Below are 24,409 nucleotides of genomic sequence, written 5' to 3'. Positions count from 1 at the left end.
CTAGGTGTGGTGGTGGGTGCCTGTAATCCCAGCTACTCAGGAGGCTTAGGCAGGAGAATCTCTTGAACCCAGGAGATGGAGGTTGCAGTGAACCAAGATCATGCCATTGCACTCCAGCTTGGGCAGTAAGAGCAAAACTCCGTCTCAAAAACAAAAAAAACAAAAAACAAGCTTGTACAACCCGCAGCCCTTGAGCCGCTTGCAGCCCAGGGTGGCTTTGAATGTGGCCTAACGCAAATTCGTAAACTTTCTTAAAACATTATGAATTTTTTTTGTGATTTTTTTTTTTAGCTCATCAGCTATCATTAGTGTATTTTATGTGTGGTCCAAGACAATTCTTCTTCCAGTGTGGCCCAAGCAAGCCAAAACATTGACATCCTGGCTATAAAACATTTTTAAAAAATTAGTCAAGTGTGGTGGCCTGTGCCTGTAGTCCTAGCTACTCAGGAGGCTGAGGTGGGAGGATCACTTGAGCCCAGGAGGTTGAGGCTGCAGTGAACCTTGATTGTGCCACTTCACGCCAGCCTGGGTGACAGCAAGAGCCTGTCTCTTAAAAAAAAAAAAAAAATGCTGCTTGCTGCCTGAGTCTCACCCCCAGAGATTCTGGGGCAATTGGTCTGGTGTGTGGCTGGCACTGGGATTTTTTTTTTTTTTTTGAGACGGAGTCTCACTCCGTTGCCCAGGCTGGAGTGCAGTGGTGCGACCTTGGCTCACCGCAACCTCCACTTCCCAGGTTCAAGCGATTCTCCTGCCTCAGCCTCCTGAGTAGCCGGGACTACAGGCGTGCACCATGACACCCAGCTAACTTTTTTTTTTTTTTTGCATTTTTAGTAGAGATGGGATTTTGTCATGCTGGCCAGGCTAGTCTCGAACTCCTGACCTCAAGTTATCCACCCACCTCAGCCTCCCAAATTGCTGGGATTTCAGGTGTGAGCCACCGCACCTGGCCTGGCACTGGGATTTTTAAAAGCTCCCTGCAGGACTCTCACATGCAAAAGACAGAATCCTTCCCTACGGGAGGAGTGAGGGGTAGCGGAGGAGTGGGGCTGGGGCTGAGGGACGAGGGCCCAGGCCTGTGGGAGTGACAGGCACATTTCCTGGCACTCACCATGTGCCTGGCACTGTTCAGAGCCCTTTATGTGTATTCATCGTTAGTGAATCCTCACAATAACTCCATGAAGTTGGGACCGTTCCTGTCCCCATCTCACAGGAAACAGAGGCACAGAGAAATTAGTTAACTTGCCTAAGGTCATCTGGGTAGCAAGTGACAGAGCAGGGATTTGAAGCCAGAACTTTGGACTCTGGAGCCCATGCTTTTAGTGACCAGGCAGACCTGGGAAGTCTTGGAGTCCCCAGGGGACAGAGCTTCCAGGAACAGGGGAGGGTGGAGCAGACCTCATCTCCATCCCTCATCAATTGTGCCCTTGCTGGCTCTCCTGCCGCCAGCCTTGCCAAGGGGTCCTGCAGCCCTGACGTCAGGATCAACCACAAATAAGCCAGAGGGAAAGCTGCACAGAGCCCCAGGGCCTCTGCTGGCCAGGCTTCCCAAACCTCCCTGGGCTGTGGCTGCTGGTAAGACAGACTCAACATCCCAACCAAGTGCAGACCGGCCCTGCACAATGTACTCGGATTTTATCATCTATTCCCTTTTATCCTGTCTTTGTTCAGCATTGATCACAGCCCACCTGGCGGATTTTGACACATCTCACCCCAGGGTTTGAAAACCAGTGATCTGTACGGAAGTTCTCACAGATGGAATGATGTGCGGAATTTGCTGTAAAATACTCCAGTAAAACAACAACAACAAAATGCTGTGGGGCACACGGAGGCGCCACCATGAGAGCAGCGGGATGCTGTTTACTGTTGAGACTGGGAGATAGGACAGCATGACATACTGGTGTGTTTGTTTGAAAAGTAATGACCAGCCTGGGCAACGTGGCGAAACCCCATTTCTACAAAAAAATACAAAATTTAACCACTCATGGTGGTGCATGCCTGTAATCCCAGCTACTCAGGAGGCTGAGGTAGGAGGATCGCTTGAGCCTCCTTGAAGTGGAGGCTACAGTGAGCTGTGATTGTGCCACTGCACTACCTGGGAGACAGAGCAAGACCCTGTCTCAAAAAAAGAAAAGAAGTAATAAAACGGTCAAAAGAGAAACAACTGTATTTTAGGTGACAGTCTGGGATCAAAATTAAGTTTTCTGATTCTGATTATTTTACTGTGTTCTGTAAGAAATGGTCCTTGCTCGGCAGTGGCTCATGCCTCTAATCCCAGCACTTAGGGAGGTGAACGCGGGTGGAGTGCCTGAGGTCAGGAGTTCGAGACCAGCCTGGCCAACATGATGAAATGCCCGTCTCTACTAAAAATACAAAAATTAGCCAGGCGTGGTGGCAGGCACCGGTAATCCCAGCTACTTGGGAGGCTGAGGCAGGAGAATCGCTTGAACCCAGGAGGCAGAGGTTGCAGGGAGCCAAGATCACTCCATTGCACTCCAGCCTGGGCGACAAGAGGAAGACTTTGTCTCAAAAAAAAAAAAAAAAAGAAAAGAAAAGAAATGGTCCTTGCTCTTAGAAAATACACACTGACGGCCAGGCATGGTGGCTCACACCTTGTCATCGTAGCACTTTGGGAGGCTGAGGTGGGCAGATCACCTGAGGTCAGGAGTTCGAGACCAGCCTGGCCAACATGGTGAAACCCCATCTCTCTAACAAAAATACAAAAAATTATCCAGGCGTGGCCGGGCACAGTGGCTCACGCCTGTAATCCCAGCACTTTGGGAGGCTGAGGTGGGTGGATCACGAGGTCAGGAAATCAAGACCATCCTGGCTAACACGGTGAAACCCCGTCTCTACTAAAAATCTAAAAAATTAGCCAGGTGTGGTGGCGGGCCCAGCTACTAGGGAGGCTGAGGCAGGAGAATGGCGTGAACCTGGGAGGTGGAGCTTGCAGTGAGCCGAGATCGTGCCAATGCACTCCAGCCTGGGGGACAGAGCGAGACTCTATTTCAAAAAATAAAATAAAATAAAATAAAATAAAATAAAATAAAATAAAATAAAATAAAATAAAATAAAATAAAATAAAATAAAATAAAATAAAAATAAAATAAAATAATCCAGGCATGGTGGCGGGCGTCTGTAATCCCAGCTAACTGGGAGGCGGAGGTTTCAGTGAGTGGAGATGGTGGCACTGCACTCCAGCCTGGGCGAGAGAGTGAGACCCTCAAACAAACAAAAAAAACAAAAAAAAGAAAGAAAGAAAATATACACTATATATACTGGCATATCTGGGCTAAAGAGTCATCATTTCCGTAACTTAACTCTCAGATTGTTCAGCAGGAACATAATGATATGCACGAATACGTGTGCAGGGAGAGATGAGGACGCGCATGTAGGTAAATGTTCATTTCTGGCGAAGGATATTTGCAGGGCCTCTTCATATTCTCACAACTCTTCTTTAACTTTGAAACTGCTTCAAGAAAAAGGCTTAAAAAGGAAAGAAAGGCAACATCAAGAAGAGACAAGGCAGCTCGATGAGAGTCTGCGCAATGCCTGGGCTCCCCACCATGGTCTCCCAGGGCGGGAAGCGGGCGGCAGCATGTGCGTCGGATCCCGTTTTCCTCCCAGTAGCTTCTATGATTTGGTGGAGATGCGTTCCTGGGGCCAGGCTCTCGCCGAGCATAGGATCTGTGTTATGCCGTGCCAGGCAGCACCACCTCCCAGAAGAGGTGTCTGGAACTGACAGGTTTTGTCTGAACAGCTGTCTTGCAACTTGAAAGACCCCTACCTCAAACCACACAGGGGGAAGGAAGGAAGGCAGGGAGGGAAGGAGGGAAGAAGCAAACCAGAGGATGGGGGACCAGGAGCAGCTCCAGCTGGGATTCAGGTGACACTGGGGGCAGGATGCAGTGAGGGTCAGGCAGGTGCAGCATCGAGGGTGGTCACGTCCACGTACGACAATTCGATGTGGGGTGTGTGGAACTCCCACATGGAGAGTTTTCACACGGCAAGTTTTCTCATCTCCCACAGTGTCCCTGCAGTTGCCCTCATTGTCATCCTGCTTCTGCCTCTCTTCAAAGACAGCACGAAGGCGGTGGGCACAGGACTGGCTGAGGGGACAAGAAAGAATCGGGCATCTAGAGGAGCTGTGTCACCTCAAGCAAGTCATCTCCCGAGTCTGAGGTGCTGGGGCTCGGTCCCCCAGGCTCTGTGTCTTCCTCCGCCAAACAGGCATTGAGCCACCAGCCTCCAGGATAGGGACTGTGACAGAGTTATCACCATCATCTTCATCATCATCACTGTTCTCATCATTCTTATTGATATAGTTTGGATATTTGTCCCTTCCAAACCTCATGTTGAAATTTGAATCTGAGCACTGGGCCAGATGGGAGGTGTCTGGGTCATGGAGCGATCCCTCATGAACAGCTTGCTTGGTGCCGTCCTCACAGTAATGAATGAGCTGCAAGAGCTGGTTGTTAAAAAGAAGCCTGGTGGCTGGGCGTGGTGGCTCATGCCTGTAATCCCAGCACTGTGGGAGGCTGAGGTGGGTGGATCACTTGAGGTCAGGAGTTTGAGACCAGTCTGGCCAACATGGCAAAACCCCATCTCTACTAAAAATACAAAAATTAGCTGGCTATGATGGTGCATGTCTGTAATCCCAGTTACTCAGGAGGTTAAGGAATGAGAATCGCTTGAACCCGGGAGCCAGAGGTTGCAGTGAGCCGAGATCATGCCACTGCACTCCATCCTGGGTGACAGGGCGAGACTCCGTCTCAGAAAAAATAAAAGAGCCTGGCACCTTCCCTGCTTCCCACTTGCTGCCACCCTCTCACCACATGATCTCTGTGGCTCCCCTTCACCTTCCGCCTTGAGCGGAAGCAGCCTGAGGCCCTCATCATCCTGGTGCCATGTTTCCTGTCCAGCATGCAGAACTGTGAGCCAAATTTTTTTGTTTGTTGGAGACACAGTTTCACTGTTTTTGCCCAGGCTGGAGTGCAATGGTGCGATCTCGGCTCACTGCAATCTCCGCCTCCTGGGTTCAAGCGATTCTCCTGACTTAGCCTCCCGAGTAGCTGGGATTACAGGCATGCGCCCCATGCCCGGCTAATTTTCTATTTTTAGTAGAGATGGGGTTTCTCCATGTTAATCAGGCTAGTCTCAAACTCCCGACCTCAGGTGATCTGCCTGCCTCAGCCTCCCAAAGTGCTGGGATTACAGGCGTAAGCCATGGTGCCTGGCACGAACCTCTTTTCTTTATAAATTATCCAGCCTTGGTTATTCCCTTGTAGCAACACAAATGGACTAAGACAGGTGTCACCTCACTACTGTTGTCATCCTTGTCACTGTCATCATTGTTGCTGCCACCTTCACCATCATTGTCATCAGTGTGATTGCTGCTAGGTACCACCAGGTCACTCCCACTACGTGGCCCCAATTCCACAGTGTGGCCTGTTGTGTTGGGGGTGAATTTATGTGGGAGTGTGAAGAGCCCTGTCCACTCCCTTTGAGATCCGGGGCCAGCCCCCTGCAGAGACCACAGATGCTTACGTGGGAGAGGCCCCTAAGATGAGTTGAAATGTCTGACAAGGAGGAGTTACAGCTTTGATTCTACATCTGTCTGAATAGAAGCCATACAGTTGTCTAAACATGGGGGGAAGCCACTGTTACCTTAAACTTTATCATCATCATCACGACAATATCAGCTGATAGATATCCAGCTGTTTTCAACGTGCCACATTCTGGGCCAAGTTTGCTATAAAAACGATGCCACTGAACCCTAACAATGCCCTAAGAGATAAACATTAGCACCATCCTGTTTTATAAATGAGGAGCTGGGGCTCACAGCTGTCCAGGGACTCCCAGCACCCAGGGCTAGCAAGCTACAGCTCTGGGCTGCCAGACACTAAAGCGAAGCCCACATCACTGCACTGGGTTGCAGTGTTCTATTCCACACACCAGAGTTCTAGATTGAGTTTGTTACAAACAAACACACGTATCTTTGTAACTAGAAAATAAAGATTTAAGGCCGGACGCGGTGGCTCAAGCCTGTAATCCCAGCACTTTGGGAGGCCGAGGAAGGCAGATCACGAGGTCAGGAGATCGAGACAATCCTGGCTAACATGGTGAAACCCCAACTCTACTAAAAATACAAAAAAATTAGCCGGGCATGGTGGTGGGCACCTATAGTCCCAGCTACTTGGGAGGCTGAGGCAGAAGAATGGTGAGAACCCGGGAGGCGGAGAGCTTGCAGTGAGTTGAGATCGCACCACTGCATTCCAGCCTGAGCAACAGAGAGAGACTCTGTCTCAAAAGAAAAAAAAATACAATATTAGCCGGGTGTGGTGGTGCATGCCTATAATCCCAGCTGAGGCAGGAGGCTGAGGCAGGAGAATCGCTTGAACCTGGGAGGCAGAGGTTGTGGTGAGCCGAGATTGCGCCATTGCACTCCAGCCTGGGCAACAAGAGCAAAACTCCGTCTCAAAAAAAAAAAAAAAAAAAGAAAAGAAAAGAAAGATTTAATGGGAGAAAAAAAGATTTAAGGCGAGGATACCCTTAGCTTGGCATGATGGTATGGGAGCAGTTGGGCCCAAAAGAACTGCTAGTTTAGGTATAAATGTTCTATCTTTTTCACACATTTGCAGGGGTGTGAAAAACTTCCGTTTCATATTGAATTGGGCTCTGTTTATGCTCCCTTTGAAATATCAGATTGTTAATTATTTGCACAACAGCTTGAAGAAGAACAGGTTCTTTCTTGCACCCAGGCATAAAAATCTCCCCGTCAGCAGCCAGGCACGGTGGCTCACGCCTGAAATCCCAGCACTTTGGGAGGCCAAGGCAGGCGGATCATGAGGTCAGGAGATCGAGACCATCCTGGCTAATACGGTGAAACCCTGTCTCTACTAAAAATACAAAAAATTAGTCAGGCGTGGTGGCGGTCGCCTGTAGTCTCAGCTACTTGGGAGGCTGAGGCAGGAGAATGGTGTGAACCCACGAGGCGGAGCTTGCAGTGAGCTGAGATGGCACCGCTGCACTCCAGCCTGGGCGACAGAGCAAGACTCCATCTCAAAAAAAAAAAAAAAAAAAAAAAAAAAAATCTCCCCGTCAGCCAGGTGCGGTGGCTTACGCCTGTAATACCATCACTTTGGGAGGCCAAGGCGGGCGGATCACCTGAGGTTGCGAGTTCAAGACCAGCCTGACCAACATGCAGAAACTCCATCTCTACTAAAAATACAAAATTAGCCGGGCACGGTGGCGCATGCTTCTAATCTCAGCTACTTGGGAGGCTGAGGCAGGAGAATCGCTTGAACCCGGGAGTTGGAGGTTGTGGTGAGCTGAGATTGCACCACTGCACTCCAGCTTGGGCAACAAGATGAAACTCTGTCTCAAAAAAAACAACAAAAAAAATCTCCCTGTCACCAAATGGTCACGGGACTCTCTCTGGCGACAAGGATGGGCAATTATAAAAACTGACTTCCTTGGCAGAGGTCCACCGCCTCCTGAGGGGCGGCAAGACAGAAGGACATCAGATGTCAACGTCATGCCACACAGCTTCTCTAAGACCAACAGCATCTCCAGGGACAGGTCCCACGTCCACGTTGGCTGCGTTTGTTTTTGCAACAGCCTTGAAGGCAGGTGCCACAAATTACCAGCTCACAACATGACTGCTTGTCAGCTCACCCTCTACAGATTTTCAGTGCGAACAGAAAAGCAAAATGATGTGTTCTTTCATAAAGTCAAAAGCAACCAAGACGTAGCAGTGACTAAGAGGGACAGAATCTCCCGCTGGCTGGAGGGACCCTGCTCTTCAAAGCAGGCTCCGATGTTTGCCGATTCCCTTCGGTTACTACTTCTGTGGATCACAGATGTTCAGCTCTAGGCTATGAGATAAACCCATCCTGGAGAGACTCATACAAATCTAGAGCTGGAAGTGGTCAGAGAGAGATGGCCAGGTAAAATACAGGATGCCCAGTTATCGCATGAGACACACTCGTAAAAACTATTCATTGTTTATCTGCAGTTAAACTTAGTTGGGGCTGGGTGCGGTGGCTCATTACTGTCATCCCAGCACTTCGGGAGGATGAGGCGGCGGGCAGATCACTTGAGGCTGGGAGTTCAAGACCAGCCTGGCCAACATGGTGAAAGCCCATCTCTACTAACAATACAAAAATTAACCGGGCGTGGCAGAGGGCGCCTGTAATCCCAGCTACTAGGGAGGCTGAGGCAGGATAATTGCTTGAACTTGGGAGACAGAGGCTGCAGCTAGTGGAGATTGCGCCACTGCACTCAAGCCTGGGCGGCAGAGTGAGACTCCGCCTCAAACAAACAAACAAAAACAACAACAAAAACTCAGCTGGATAACTTAATTATCCTTGTGTTTATCTGCTGAATCTGACCATCCTGTTCAAGGTCATTTGATTTCTAACATCTGGCTGTCCCAGATGGGGACCTGGAGAACCAGACAGGAAAAGTGAATGAACTGGTTCCTGCGGAGCCACCTACCAGATGAAATCAGAGTAACCCCATGGAGGTCCTGAGTCACGGTGGCACCTTGCCCTGCTTGCCTAACAAAGACCTCCTGGGAGGACCCAGAAGAGGGCAGGGCTGAAGAAGAGTCACAGCTGAAGAATGTGACTGTTTGCCAGGTGAGTGGGCTCCAATCCCAGTGGGGCAGGGTGGTCGGTGAGGCTGGGTAAGCCCCTTCAGCTTTCTGGGCCTGGTCACGCTGCAAGCCGGGAAGAGAGTGCGGGCAAGCGGGGCTCCCAGCAGGCTCACGACACGCATGGTGCTTTTCTTCCTTCTTTAGGAAAGCCACTTTCTTTCTGCAGCAGGATTAGAATTCCTGCAATTCCAGCCAAAGGAACTGGGTTGGGAAGCGATACTGCAAGCATTCATGTGCTTTCATCCTGGTCCACAGCGTGCAAAAGGGAGGGCTGCCTTCCGTTTAGCCACGGTCCTGCAGGGACAGTGAGCCCCTCTCCGAATGGCCAGGACCTCCACCTGGCCCACAGGAAGACTTCACCAGCAGGAAGTGAAACAGGATGGGGTGGGGGCAGGAGGCCCACCGAAATCCCCACCTGCTTGGCCTCCCACGGATGAGCCATGTGACTTACAGCAAAATACTTGCCCACTGCCGACTCTGGGCCACCGTGAAATAATAGAGCTGAACACCTTAGGATTCGAGCACCTTTCTGTACATGATACACCAATAAAAACATTTATCAAAAAATAAGAGGGCTTTGAGACCAGCCAGAGCAACATGGTGAAATCCTGTCTCCACAGAAAAATACAAAAACTAGCTGGGTATGGTGGCACACACCTGTGGTCCCAACTACTTGGGGGGCTGAGTTGGGAGGATCACCTGAGCCCAGGAGGTTGACGCTGCAGTGAGCCACGATCATGCCACTGCACTCCAGCCTGGGCAACAGAGTGAGACCCTGTCTCAAAATAAATAAAAGCGGTCTGCTGTTAGAAGGCAGGTTAACGGCTACCCATAGGGTAACCATGGCCAGGAGGAGCATGAAGGGATTGCTGGGGGTGTCCTGGGGGGCTGGAAGTCTGTTTCTTGACCTGGTGCACACTTTTGATGTACACTTATTACAATGGGCATATCACCTTGCCCACAAAAAGTATCAAACTGTAAAATATTTGAAGAGATTTATTCTGAGTCAAATATGAGTAACCAATGGCCTCAGGAGACGCAGAGAATATGTGCCCAAGGTAGTTGGGCTACAACTTGGTTTTATACATTAGGAAGACACAAGGTATCAGTCAGTACAGATAACATATACATTGGTTCCAGCCGGGCGCAAGGACTCATGCCTGTAATCCCAGCACTTTGGGAGGCTGACGTGGGTGGATCACGACGAGGTCAGGAGTTTGAGGCCAGCCTGACCAACAGGGTAAAACCCCATCTCTACTAAAAATACAAAAGTTAGCTGGGCATGGTGGCACGCACCTGTTATTCCAGCTACTCAGGAGGCTGAGGGAGGAGAATCACTTGAGCCTGGGAGGTGGAGGTTGCAGTGAGCCAAGATCACGCCACTGCACTCCAGCCTGGGTGACAGAGCAAGACTCTGTCTCAACAAAAAACAACAAAAAAACCCAAGAGTTATTATCTAAAGACCTGGAATCAATAGAAAGGAATGTCTGGGTTACGATAGGGGGTTTGGCTTGAGAGAGAATAGATTGTACATGTTTCTTATCAGACTTAAAGGGACTGTCCTATTAGTCTGAAGGTCTGCACTGATGTTAATGCTGGTCAGCTGGGTCTGAATTTCAAAAGGCAAGAGAGTATAATGAGGCATGTCTGACCCCACTTCCCATCATAGCCTGAACTAGCTTTTCAGGTTAACTTTGGAATGCCCTTAGCCAAGGGGAGTGGTCCATTCAGATGACTGGGAGGCTTTGAATTTTTTTTTTTTTGGTTTATGATCTCTTACTAATCTTTTTTTTTTTTTTTTTTTAGAGAAAGGAGTCTCACTATGTTGTTCAGGTTGGTCTCAAACTCCTGGCCTCAGGTGATGCTCTTGCCTCACCCTCCCAAAGCACTGGGATCACAGGTGTGAGCCACTGTGCCTGGGCCCCATCATCACTTACTAATCTTTTTAACGATGGGGGATTATACTTAGCAGGCCCAGAGGCCTAGCCTGGCTTCCACTGTAGGTAAGAGCAATTCGGTACCATGGCTCAGGGTTCCAGGCCTGGCCTTGCCATTTTCCAGCCATGTAATCTTTGTCAGTGACATTGCCTTTACAAGCTTCTGTTTCCTCATTTTTATTTTTTAATTTTTGGGGTTTTTGTTGTTGTTGTTGTTTTTTAAGAGACAGGGTCTCCCTTTGTTGCCCAGGCTGGAATGCAGTGGTGTGATCATAGCTCACTGTAGCCTCAACTTATTGGGCTTAAGGAAACCTCCTGTCTCAGCCTCCTAAGTAGCTGGGACTACAGGTATGCACCACACCCAGCTAATTAAAAAATGTTTTGTAGCTGGGGGGACTCACTATGTTACCCAGGCTGGTCTCCAACTCCTGGCCTCAGGCACTCCTCCTGCTTTGGCCTCCCAAAGTATTGCAACTACAGGCGTCAGCCACTGTGCCCAGCCCCGTTTCCTCATCTTTAAAATGAGGCTGACAGTATTTCGTTGGAGAGTTGGTCAGGGGATTAAAACAGAAAACGCAGGGTCTGGTGTACGAGGAGCACTCTGTAAGCATGAACTATCACTGCTCTCTTCAGTGTCTACTGACGGGACGCTCCCATTTCAAGTCTCCAGAGGTAACCTGCACCTTGGGCTGGGAAAATACACTCTACGTGGGTCTGGGGTGCACCCCACCGGCATGGGAAGGCGCTTCCAGGGAGAGGAGATTAGGTGGTGAGCTTTCAGCCTCCTTGGGGCTGGAGAGGGATTAAGCGTTTCCATAAATACATGGCCTTCTCCCATCCACAGGACCGGGTCCCCAGCGGTGGGGGCACAGAACCCAAGGAGGGCGTGGCCTGCACAGGTGAGGCTGCTTTTTGGAGTTAACCCAGCCCAGGACACGGGCCTCCTGACAGCGTTGGGTGGGTGCGGTCTAGGCAGGAAACGCCAGGGTCTGTGACTCAGGGTATGCCTCTCAGAGCCTCAGTTTCCTCACCTGTACATTGAGGCGTTCGATCCCCGAGAACTGCACTACCTCAGAAGTGCCTTTGCCTCGCAGCCTTCCCTTCCTCCGGGCTCCAAAGCCTGTCCAACCTGCACAGATTTTTCCTTGATTCCATCTGGGCCCCGCAGCCAGAGGCGGTCTGAGAGAAGTCCCAGCCGCCCTCGGACCCCGCCCTCCGCCTATCCCTGGGGAGAGCTGCGGGTGCCCCTTTTTACTGAGGCCTCCCCTAGTTCCGCTCGAGTGCAGCCAGCCAGGAGAAGGAGCGCGTGCGTCCACACGGGTCGCCCTTTGCGGTTGCAAACCTGCTTTGATGCCCTGGGAGCGCAGGGGGGCCCCTAAGTGAGGCGGTTCATAAATAATAGATTTGGAAATACTCGATAGAAGGGAAATGGTTCCTCGGGAGGCCTCCTGCCCCCGCCCCCCGCCGGGCTCCCTTCCAGGTCTCAGGAATGGCGTTCTGGTCCATTCCCAAGGAACTCGTGACGGCGCGGGGTGGCCTGTGGTGAGTGAGGGGCCAGAGGCTTCCGCGCGGGGACACACCCCCACCGCCGGTGCAAGTTGCAGCGCGGCCAGAGCCGGGCCAAGTTTCCCAAAGCCTGTGTCTCCGCAGCAAAGTCTGCAAGAAGTTGGGGGGACGCCCGGGCCCGCGTGGGTCCCCCACCGCCCCCCGGGCCGCGCCCCTGCAGCGGCTGCGGCTTGCGAGGCGTGGACGCCGCCCGGCCGGGGCCGCGTTGCTCGGGGAAGGCGGGCGTCCCGGGGAAGGGGCGGCGGGCACGAGGCGCGGGGCACTCACCGCTTCCTTCTTGGTGGGCTCACTGCGGAGCCGCGCCCGAGGCGCGCGAGGCCCGCCCGGGCGCTGGTGGTGGCAGCGGCGGTCGGGCTCGGGGGGCCGCGGCTACAAGCCTGCAAGACAGAGCAGCGGGGGTCATGGCCCGGCTGGCGCTCGGGCAGCCGCGCGCCTCCCGCGGTCCCGCCCCGCTCCTAGAGGGCGGTGCTGACGGCAGCCGCCGGGCCGCGGGCGCCAGGATTGCACCGGCCAGGCGCGGGGCGGAGCGGGCCCGCCCGTCGCCTCCCTGGGGAGCGTGCCAGGACCCGCCCGCCGCCCTAGGCGGCGGTCCCGACCCCTCGCTGCTTGCTTGTTTCCTCCCTCCAGGCCCTGGGCGGTCCCGGGGAAAGTTTGGGCCGCGGCCCGTACGGCTCCCCACCGTGCGCCCCTCTTCCGGGGCTGGGTGCCGGGCTCCCTGCGGCCCTGCACCCCAGCCCTGGGTGGTGAAAAAGGGCACCAGGGTTCCTCCCATACTGGGGGCCCGGGTTCAGTGAACCTCGCCGCCCAGATGCGAAGAGGGGAGGCGAGAACATCCCCCCTCCCCATCTCGCCGTCTGCAGCCGCCCTCCCCTGGTGCAGGACCCCAGAGACTGGTAGGCAGTGCGCCCTTCCCTGTGGCTCCGGCTGTGGGGGTTCCCTTTTGCTCTCCACCCAAGCCTTTGCACCCCACTTCTGGGGTGAACCCCGGGTTGCAGCCTACAAGGAGGTCAGGGCTTGCCTCCTGGCCCCCTGGGCAGCTTCAGGTGTTTGGTGATGACCTCGATGAGCATCAGGGAGAGGAATCCGCCACCTCCCCGCGGTGTGGACACAGAGCTCCCCGCGGTGTGGACACAGATGTCTTTTGGCCAGATGAGCTTCTTAGGAGGCACACTCCCTAGGAGGTCAGCCGTACCTGTGTGGAGGCCTCTGCAGACACCTGCCCAGTGGGGCAGGAGGAACAGAAAGATGCCTGCCCTGTGCTTTCCATGTCATTGTCACTAGCCTGTGGTACCCTCTCCAACCTACAAGCCCAAGGTCTCCACACCCCGTGCCCTATATATTTCTGGAGGCTTAGAAGGGGAAACTGAGTCACAGAGCAGGAAAGTGACATTCCTTTAGTGAATGTGGCAGAGTTGCAGGAAATGGAGTCATCTTCCTAGCCGTCTGCTGTTGCTTGAGTCATTCCTAAAAATGGGGCGATCTTTAGGTTCCCCTGACCTTATAGAGTCCCAACTGACAGGCAGGAAATGTATCATGTCCCCCACTCCCCCGCCTCTAACAAAGAGAAAGGGCAGGCCTGGGGCAGGACGTTCCTTCCACTAGTCCCCACCCTCCGGAGGCAGGATGGGACCTGCGGCTGGCCGGTGCTGGGGTGGTGGGCGTGCCCATCAAAGCTGCTGCCCCAGCTGCTGGGCTGGGGGAGGCCTGTGCAGGTGGCTCCCTGCTGAGTGCACATCCCTGGGGAGGGGCTAGAAAGCCAGGAAGAGCTAAGAGGCTTCAGGGTAGGAGGGGGAGGGGGCTCAACAAGCTGGCTGTGGGCAAATCATCATGCCTGGCTGTGTGCCGGCCCTTCACTGGGTGTGGGGAGGCAGGGACCAGACCTAGGTTCCTGAGGAACTGAGATGGACAAGCCTAGGCGACTAAGAACTAAGGCTCCGAGACCCCATGGCACAGCGTCTCCCTCCTCCGTCAGTCACCTCCCAGCCCAGCAGTGCCTGCCCTGGAGCCAGGTTCCCTTTCATGATTGTGCAAAGATTTGATTAATATCTATCTCCCCCGCACTGCCAGTGCCTGCCCTTCCCAGGGGCTCCCTGTGCCCCAGCCCCTCAGGAGTCAGCGGGTCCCTGGGGAAGTGCAGCACCTCCTGAAAGTCCCAAGGGGCCATTTCCTGGGCTGCTGAGGGTCCTATGTCCTGCTCCTCTCCAAGGAGCTTTGGGGCAGAGCCGCTGTGAACTGTCTCCTCTAATGGTGGCAGCGGAAGTCCCTAGGGATGACAGACAGGCAGTTGCCCTCACCCCTGCCTTCTTGTTCTGGAAGGGTGCAGAAGGGGTGACACTGGTGGAGATCAGCTTGTCTCTGGGCTTCAGTTTCCTCAAAGGAGGACTGGGGATTTACTTATTTATCAGGTTATGTGTTTAACCTGGCACCAACTGTGCAGGCGGCCCTCACGTCACTGCCTGTTCATGACAACTCTCTCAGGTGTGGGGCCCGAGGCTTAGGGAGGTCACAGGTCCTGGGTGTCCCAGCCAGTGAGGACTGCCTTCTGACTCTGCTTCGTCTCCACTCCTGCGCTCTCCTGCCCCCAGCGGAGACAGGAGCGGCTCATCCCAGGGGAGTTTGGCCCAAGCCTCAGCCCTGGGGGAGGGGACGCTGCACTAATGAGTGGAGGCCGAGGAGGATGTGTTTTGTCAACTGTACAGCCTGAGATGAGGAGTGGAAAGAATCCGGAGGCTGCTGCCCTGAGAACGGTGGGTTTACACTCCAGCATCACTTTCCCAGCGTCTGCGCTGTTGGCATCTGTGCCGGTCACCCTTTGTGCTGGGGGCTGTCCTGCGCCCTGTGGGTGCTGAGAATCATCCCTGGCCTCTACCTACGAGGTGCCAGGAGAGCCGTTCCTCAAAGTCATGACAACATGACTCCCGACATTGCCACCTGTCCCCTGGGAGCACCATGCCCTTGGCTGAGAACCCCTGAGTATTTTCCAATAGTTCCCGGCCCTGACTGCATGCCAGGATCACCTGGCAAGCTGACAAATAAATAAATAAAAATGAATGAAGCAAATACCCAGGTCCTGGCCTCGCCCCATGGGCTCTGACTTAATTGGCCCAGGTAGGGCCCAGGTATGGGTGTTATGTAAAAACCCCTAGGTGAGGCCAGGTGTGGTGGTTCATGCCTGTAATCTCAGCACTTTGGGAGGCTGAGGCGGGAGGATTGCTCAAGTCCAGGAGCTCGAGACCAGCCTGAGCAACATGGTGAGACATCCCCACACACAACCCCTGCCGGCTCTACAAAAAATATAAAAATTTGCCAGGTATAGTGGCGCATGCTTGTATGTCCAGCTACTTGGGAGGCTGAGGTGGGAGGATTGTTTGAGCCTAGGAGGTTGAGGCTAACCCAGATGATGTTAATAGTTGGCTCTGACAGAGAACTTCGAATCTAGCAGCAGAGAGCCCAGCTGCACGTCACTTTCCTGGCAGCCAGGTGAGGTGCCTGCCCGAGTAACTTGGTCTTGATCTTGGGGTGGTGCTGGTAGCGGGCAGCTGCTAGTGGGGACCCATGGGCTCTGGGAGGAGAGTTCCGCTCAGCAGCCTCACTTTGTCCCACCACCTGGGAAGAGCTGCAGGGAGCACTGAGCCTGCAGACCCCGGAGACGAGGCCAGGGCTGCGGCCCCACACCTGCCTGTGATCAGAATCCCCTGGAGTGTGGGGAAAGGCAGATGCTGGAGGCTGGGAATCTTCAGGTGCGGGGTACAGGACGGGAAGGTAGGCCCCTGACACCAGAGCCCTCTGAGTCCCGTCCTTCCTTCTCAGACCTGGAGACTCGGTCTGCAGAGGATGTCGGAGAAGAAGAATTAGAGCAATTTCTCCCCCCATCTCCCCTTCGGGATTAATGGTTGGGAGAGCAGCTTCCTGTGCACAGTTGGACAAGAGCTCTACACATTTACTGGCGCCTATCAGGCACCGCTCCAGGCCCTGAGAATACAGAGGCTGAGAGAGACAGGCCAAACCCTGCCCCTCATGGGCACCAGCGCCTGAGTGCTACGGGGAAAACAATTACAGCGGAGGCTATAAAGGGTGGGGGTGGGGAGTCAAAATTGTAGACAAGATGGGCAGGAAAAAGCTTCTATGAGCCAGTGATTGTAGAGGAAGCCCTGGCAGGTGCAAGGGAGCTGCCGTGTGGGCGACAGGAGGAAAAGCTCCCAGGAAAGTTCTGCCTTCAGGGTGCAGGACGAGGAGGAGCACCCTGCAGCCACACCCCACTCTGCAGGGACCTGAGCCCGGGGGCTCCGCATCACCTCCTAGGGGTCCTGCAGGGTGGGGAGTGGGGCTAGCAGGGAGACCCTCTTCCCATTCACAACTCCCCACGTCCTACCAACACGTGGTGCACCTGTGACATTCGGTTTCCTATTCAACAATGGTTTATTTTCTTTTCTGTTTTTGAGACAGAGTCTTACTTTGTAGCCCAGGCTGGAGTGCAGTGGCATGATTTCTGCTGACTGCAACCTCCACCTCCCGGGTTCAAGCGATTCTTCTGCCTCAGCCTCCTGAGTAGCTGGGATTATAGGTGTGTGCCACCACGCCCGGCTAATTTTTGTATTTTTAGTAGAGACGGGGGTTTCACCATGCTGGCCAGGCTGGTCTCGAACTCCTGACTTCGTGATCTGCCCACCTCAACCTCCCAAAGTGCTGGGATTACGGGTGTGACCCATTGCGCCCAGCCCAACAATGGTTTCTTAAGCAGGGTGGAGGGTTAAAGGTGGCTGCAGGCCGGACACAGTGCTGGGATCACACCAATGAACTCCAGCCTGGGTGACACAGTGAACCCCCGTCTCAAAAACAAACAAAAAAAGTCAAAAAAACAAACAAAAAGAAGTACAGGGCCAGGCACAGTGTCTCACACCTATAATCCCAACACTTTGGGAGGCCAAGATGGTCAGATCACCTGAGGTCACGAGTTCGAGACCAGCCTGGTCAGTGTGGTGAAACCCTGTCTCTACTAAAAATACAAAAATTAGCCAGGCCTGGTGGCATATGCCTATAACTCCAGCTACTCGGGAGGCTGAAGCATGAGAATCACTTGAACCCAGGAGGCGGAGGTTGCAGTGAGCCGAGAACATGCCGCTGCACTCCAGCCTTGGTGACAGAGTGAGACTCTGTCTCAAAATAAAAAAAAAAAAAAAGAAGTACAGGCTCTGGGGAGACAGGCCCCAGGAGCGGGGTTGGCGGCAGGGGGACAGGCAGGGACACCCCATCCATGCAGGAGGCTCAGCCTGTGGTTCTGCAGCCCCCGCTCTGAGATGCCCCCTCCTCATGCCCCACACCGGCCTCCTGAGTGTGTCCCCAAACACCGGCGCCCTTTATCCCCGCCCCCCACAGCTCTGCCTCCCTTAGGGTCAAGGGTTCCTCTTGCATCAGCGGGAGCTGAGTCTCTCACCACTGATCCCTATGCCCAGGCCCCTGGCAGGCACTGGTTTGTTGAGCAGCATCAGCGTGGGGCCCAGGGACGTCGGAACAGCCTCTGCCTGAGCTTTCAGATGGATGGAATGAACCTCACTTTGTCTTCCTGGGAGCAGCCGTGGGGGAGCGAGGTGGCGGGGGATCTGGAATCCCGACCTGGGTTGAAACCTCGGCAGCCCGTCACGGGCTGTGTGAGACCTTAGCGATGTCATTCGGCCTCTCTGAGTGTCAGCGTTTCACCCCAGCGTGGGCTGAGGAGAACCACTCAGAGGACCGCTGTGAAGACGGAGTAAGCGTGAATGTAAATTCACCACGAAGTCGAGGGAACCACATGAATCATAGCTAGTGTTTGTGGTGAGCTGCCTAAGTTCCAGGCACTGCTTCAAATACAAACTTTGCATAGACTTCGGAAGTCAGTACTATTTTGATTCCCCGTTTGCAGATGAAGTGACTGATGCATAGAGCGGTATCCTCACTTTTGCCCCAGGTGAGTGGGGGTCAGAGCCTGGGTTCCCGCCAGGCAGTCTGATTGGGATTCTCACCATGCTGTCCCTCAGTGGACATGGATCAGAGTCACACACAGTGGCCACCCAGGTGTTAAAGGGACAACAGGAAACAGACTCAAGCCCAGGCCGTTGTACCTAGCACAAAAAGCGTCTCCCGACAGAGGGGAAGTCCCAAGAATAGTTGGCCACGTCATCAAAATAGCAAGACCCTGTCTTTAAAAAAAAAAAAGACCCGGGAGGCTGAGGCAGGGAATAACTTGAACCAGGAGGCAGAAGTTGCAGTGAGCTGAGATCGCACCATTGCACTCCAGCCTGGGCGACAGAGTGAGACTCCATCTCAAAAAAAACAAAAAAGACTGGGCTGGGCGCACTACCTCATGCCTGTAATCCCAGCAATTTGGGAGGTCAAGGCGGGAGAATGGCTTGACCTGGGAGTTCCAGATTAACTTGGGCAACACAGGGAGACCCCGTCTCCACAAAAAGTGAAAAATTAGCCAGGCATGGTGGTATGTGCCTGTGGTCCCAGCTACTCAGGAGGCTGAGGCAGGAGGATCATTTGAGCCCAGGAGGTCGAGGCTGCAGTGAGCTATGATCGCACCGCTGCACTCCAGCCTGGGCAACAGAGTGAGACCCTGTCTCAAAAACAAAAACACCACTGGGCAGAAGATTTCAGTAGATATTTCACGGAAGAAGATATACAAATGGCCAACACACACGTGAGAAGACGCTCAACATCATTAGTCATCGGGGAAATGCAAATCAAAACCACAGTGAGATCCCATTTCATACACATGAGGATGGCTGTGATTTTTTAAAAAAAGAAAATAAATATTGGTAAGGGTGGGTAAGAATGTTTAAATTACTACTGGGAATGTAAAATAATACAGCCACTTTGGAAAACAGTTTGGCAGAATCTTAAAAAGTTAAGCATTTATTTACCATGTGATCCATCATTTCACTTCTAGGTACTAGCCAAGAGAACACATGTTCATATAAAGACTTAGACACTCATGTTCACAGTGCTTGACTCACAGCAGCCACAAATGGAAACAACCCAACTGTGGGTTGTGGGTCAACGAATGAACGGATAAACCAAATGTGGTCCAGCCAGATGATGATGGGTGTTTTTGTTTTTTGGGGAAGACAGAGTCTCACTCTGTCACCCAGGCTGGAGTGCAGTGGCATGATCTTGGCTCACTGCAGCTTTGACCTCCCAGGCTCAAGTGATCCTTCCACCTCAGCCTCCTGAGTAGCTGGGACTGCAGGCATGCTGCACCACCGCAGCATTTTGTATATGAAAATACAGTAATTTTTGTATTTTTTTGTAGAGATGAGGTTTCACCATATTGCCCAGGCTGGTCTGGAACTCCTGGGCTCAAGCAATCTGCCCGCCTTGGCCTCCCAAAGTGCTAGGATTATAGATGTGGCCACCCGTGCCAGGACTACGATGGAGTATTATTCAGCCATAAAAGAAAGAAAGTGCCGATACATGCTACAATGTAGATAAACCTCAAAAACATTATGCTTAAGGAAGCCAGTCACACAACACTACATACTGTATGGCTCCATTTATATGGAATGTCCAGAACAGGCAAGTCCTTAGCAACAGAGAACAGATGGGCTGTTACCTGGACTGAGGCTGGGAAGGAGGAGGGCCTGCAAAGGGGTAGAGAGACCTGTCGATTCACTGAAATTATTGAATCGAATACTCAAAACAGGTGAATTTTATGGCATGAAAATGCCTGCTTGCCAGATGCACTGGCTCACACCTGTAATCCCAGAACTTTGGGAGGCCAAAGTAGGCAGATCATGAGGTCAGGAGTTCGAGACCAGCCTGGCCAACATGGTGAACCCTCATCTCTACTAAAAATACAAAAATTAGCAGGACATGGTGGCACACGCCTATAATCCCAGCTATTCAGGAGGCTGAGGCAGAGGGGGAGTTGCAGTGACCAGATCCCCATTTGACTCCGCCTGGGCAACAGGTGAGACTTTGTCTCAAAAAAAAAAAGCCTCCTCAATGAGGCTGTAATAAAACAATAATGGAGGGAAGGGAGGTCAAGGGAGGGAAGGGGCACTTCACCCAGCACAGAAGCAAGGCCCTGACATGACCACATAACCCACAGATGCCACAGATGCCAGGCAGCCCTACTGCTGTGGCAGAGCCGAGGGTGCATGGGCCCCGCAGTCCCAGTGGCTGGCTCTGCAGCAGAGAGGGAGGAACATAGCTGGGCATGGCAGTGTGCACCTGTAACCCCAACACTTTGGAGGGCTTAGGCAGGAGGATGGCTTGAGGCTAGGAGTTCCACACCTGGGCAACATGGGAAGAAAACAAATTTAAAAATTAGCTGGACATGCTGGTGCATGCCTGTAGGCCCAGCTACTCAGGAGGCTGAGGTGGGAGGATCACTTGAGCCCGGGAGTTCAAAGCTGCAGTGAGTTACGATCATGCCACTGCACTCCAGCCCAGGTAACCGAGTGAGAACCTGTCTCAAAAACACACATAGAAAGAGGAACAGCCTGGCCCCTGGTGGTGGGGGGCAGCCCTCCTACAGGGAGGAGGTACGAGGGCAAAGTTGGTGCTAAGAAAACAAGAAGATTCACACGGAAAGAGGAAGGAAGCCAGAAAGCAGAAGCCATGGGACAGCAGGAGATGAATGGGAGGAAAAGAGACAGGAGGGGCGCTGAAGATGACGGAGGAGCCGTGCCAGGCCTTGGGAGCGCCCCACTGATGCAGGCAAGGAGGGTCAAGCTGTCATGTTGGGAGCGAGCTCCCGGAGGTCCCCCATGAGTGAGGGGGCATTTGGGATTAGGAGTCAGGTCTCAAATTTCCTAGCCCATGCTGGGGACAGGAAGAATTACGGCAGTCTCTCACTCGCTCATTCATTCCTGACATTATTTCCTGAGCATCTCATACGTGCTGGACACTTGGTCAGGTGCTGGCAGTCTGGGGAACAGACAAGCAAGACCCTTGCCTCATGGAGCCTGAGGCCGTGGGCAGGGACCCTCACTGACGTGAGCGTGAGGCGGGTGTGGAAGCAAAGTGGAGGGGCCGGAGGGGCAGATGGCAGGGCTGGGATTAGAGAGGGCAGGGCCGGGAGGGCAGGATCAGCAGGTTAGGAGGCTGACAGGCTGGACCTGAGGGCATGGGCAATGTGATCCTCGGAGACCTGCAGGTGCTGGGGTCCCATTCTGGGACTCTGTGCCGATGCTAGCAGCTGGCTACGGAGGCGTTTTCAGCAGGGGCGGGCGGCCAGATCAGTGGCTGCCTGGGAAGCTGGCTCCACCTGCTGCTGGGGTGAGTGGGCGCAGGGCAGGGCTGTTGGGGCACAGAGAACTCAGTCAGGAGAATGGGGGCTGTGCCGGGAGGTGGGCAATGCCTGGGTTGGTGAGCTCCCCAGGAGCCTATAAAGATGTTCCAGAATGGAAAAAAAACCTCAAAACCAAAAGCAAAAGATTGCTTCGTAGCCATAAAGAAATAAAGAATGACAAAGAATGACAAAGCTTTTAGATCCTGTCTTTTTGTTGTTGTTGTTGTTTTTGAGACGAGATCTTGCTCTGTGGCCCAGGCTGGAGTGCAGTGGCGTATCATAGCTCACTGCAACCTCCACCCTCTGGGCTCAAGCGATCCTCCCATATCAGCCTGCCAAGGAGCTGGGAGCACAGGAGCACGCCACCATGCCCGGTTAATTGTTTTCATTTTTTGTAAAAATGGGGTCTCACTATATTGCCCAAGCTGTTCTCAACCTCCTGGCCTCAAGTGATCCTCCTGCTTTAGCCTCCCAAAGTGCTGAGACTACAACTGCACGGCACTGTGCCTGGGCTGTTATATTCTGATATGGAAAGATCTCCAAGTGAAAAAATGCAAGGTGTAGAAGACCATATAAATGTTCAATCATTGCATAAAAAAGGGAGGAGAGGCTGGGCGCAGCGGCTTACGCCTGTAATCCCAGCACTTTGGGAGGCCAAGACGGGCGGATCACGAGGTCAGGAGTTCAAGACCAGCCTGGCCAATATGGTGGAAGCCCGTCTCTACTAAAAATACAAAAATTAACCAGGCATGGTGGTGGGCACCTGAAATCCCAGCTACTGGGGAGGCTGAGGCAGGACAATCGCTTGAACCTGGGAGGTGGAAGTTGTTGCAATGAATTGAGATCGCACCACTGCACTCCAGCCTGGGTGACAGAGCGAGACTCCGTCTCAAAATCAAAATCAAAATAAAAAGGGAGGAGAACCTGGATCTGCACTTTTTAAAGCATAAAACATCTCCATAAGGTTCCACTGGAAACTAGGGCTTTTGGCTGCCTGTGAGGAAGGGAATGGGGCAGGCAGAGGTCCTGGGAGACTTTTTCTCTATGTCCTTTGTTCCTCTTGCAACTTGGATCATGAAAATGTATTATCTAGTCCAAAAGTTAAAAAACAAAAAAACAAACAAAAACCTTATGGGTTCTAAAATATGGAGAAAACTGCAAAATCCAAGCTAGTAAAAGTTTACTTAAGACACAGAAACTCTGTTATTAAGTGTAGTCTTCACAACGATTTCAGTATGTTTAGAAGCAAAATGAAGTTTAGCTTTACCAATCTTCCAGAATATGCGTGCTTGCCAAGCAGTCACGGCCACCGTTCCTTTTTTTTTTTTTGAGACGGAGTCTCGCTCTTGTTGCCCAGGCTGGAGTGCAATGGCGCAATTTCGGCTCAACGCAACCTCTGCCTCCTAGGTTCAAGCGATTCTCCTGCCTCAGCCTCCCAAGTAACTGGGATTACAGGCATGTGCCACCATGCCCGGCTAATTTTGTATTTTTAGTAGATATGGGGTTTCTCCATGTTGGTCAGGATGGTCTCGAACTCCCGACCTCAGGTGAGGTCACCTTGGTCTCCCAGAGCGCTGGGATTACAGGCGTGAGCCACCATGCCTGGCCCACCATTACATTTAAGTTACTTATAGCCAAATAATTTCAAATGCAAAATTATAAAAATTAGTTTTTAAATGTCAGAACAAATGGTATTTAATGGTGCAAATGGGTGGGATTTTTTTATAAGCTTGCTGGGCTCAGGAGTGGGACCTTCCAAAACAAGAGAGTCAGAGGCCCCAGCTTTGCTTGGGGTTGACACTGTGGTATGGAAAGATGGGATGGGTGTGTGGGGGAGTGGAGAGGTAAAGTGAGTCCCTGAGACGTGGGGTGGGTGGGGTAGGAGCAGGGACGGGATCTGTGGCCAGGCGGATAGGGATTAAGCATAGCTCCCAGATTTCAGTCTTGTGCCTCACTCAGCACATGGGTGAGCTTGCTTTGTTGAATTATTTCCTGCGAAATTCAGGAAGTAGCAGATGTTGAAACCATCTCGAAGACACAAAGATTGGTACTTTGCTAACTGCAGGGAACTTGTTGCCTTCGAGCAACAGGCATTTCTGTTCATAGACCAATTATATCCCGAGAAGGACAGGAATGCCATTTATTTGAGGGCACACCTGAGGACCTCACCTGTCCACACCTCGACAGAGAATCAGGAGGCAGCAGAGGAGCCTAGGGGGACCCAAAGCCTGGCACCAAAGACCACCCAGCGATCAGAGGCAAGAGCTGGCCCAAACTTCTGGCCTAACTGTACATACACTGAATAAGCTTGGCTTTTCCACCTGAGTGTAGCAGAAGCAGCCGTCTGAAGATGGTTTAGGTAGGCTGTGAGGGAGGGGCTGCCGGGAAGGAGGTTGAACACGCCACCCTGCCCTGACACAGCAGGAGCGAGAGCTGATGACCAGAGGAGGACAACGAACTGTGAAAAGGAGACCCAACATCCAAACAGGGTGGCTGCTGGGAGAGCTGTGGAGGGACTCCCAGTCCAGTGCTCCACGTCCAGTAGTGCCAAGAGCATTTTGGTCCAACAGAGTCCAGCCTCATACCTCCCTACACCACCATTTGTCATAAAGAAAAGGATAAATGCCATTGTTAGACATTTCTCCCCTAAAACCGTTACCATCTTTAATTAAGCATTGTGCTTAAGGGGCTAAAAGTCAGGCGCGGTGGCTCACGCTTGTAATCCCAGCACTTTGGGAGGCCGAGGCGGGCGGATCACGAGGTCAGGAGATCGAGACCATGGTGAAACCCCGTCTCTACTAAAAATACAAAAAAAAATGGCCAGGCGTGGTGGCAGGTGCCTGTAGTCCCAGCTACTCGGAAAGGCTGAGGCAGGAGAATGGCGTGAACCCGGGAGGCGGACCTTGCAGTGAGCCGAGATTGCACCACCGCACTCCAGCCTGGGCGACAGAGCAAGACTCCGTCTCCAAAAAAAAA

General features: G+C 52.7%; 1 protein-coding gene across 2 annotated transcripts in view; it reads right to left on the bottom strand.

The window, feature by feature from the left end:
* CUNH16orf74 (chromosome unknown C16orf74 homolog) overlaps positions 1-12,619 on the bottom strand; it is a 41,980-nt gene extending 29,361 nt beyond the window's left edge. Inside the window, exons 1-2 of one of the 2 annotated variants that reach the window (XM_032156277.2) lie at positions 12,427-12,619; positions 11,625-11,722 (exon numbers count right to left, since the gene is read on the bottom strand). The gene's annotated coding sequence lies outside the window, so the exon portion shown is untranslated. The remainder of the gene's footprint in view (positions 1-11,624; positions 11,723-12,426) is intronic. The other variant, XM_032156276.2, reaches the window with a different exon arrangement.
* Between the last annotated feature and the right edge of the window lie 11,790 nt (positions 12,620-24,409).

Source organism: Hylobates moloch, unplaced genomic scaffold, assembly GCF_009828535.3.
Source record: "Hylobates moloch isolate HMO894 unplaced genomic scaffold, HMol_V3 SCAFFOLD_6, whole genome shotgun sequence".
NCBI classification, from domain to species: Eukaryota; Metazoa; Chordata; class Mammalia; order Primates; family Hylobatidae; genus Hylobates; species Hylobates moloch.
This window is presented reverse-complemented; position numbering and strand designations above follow the sequence as displayed.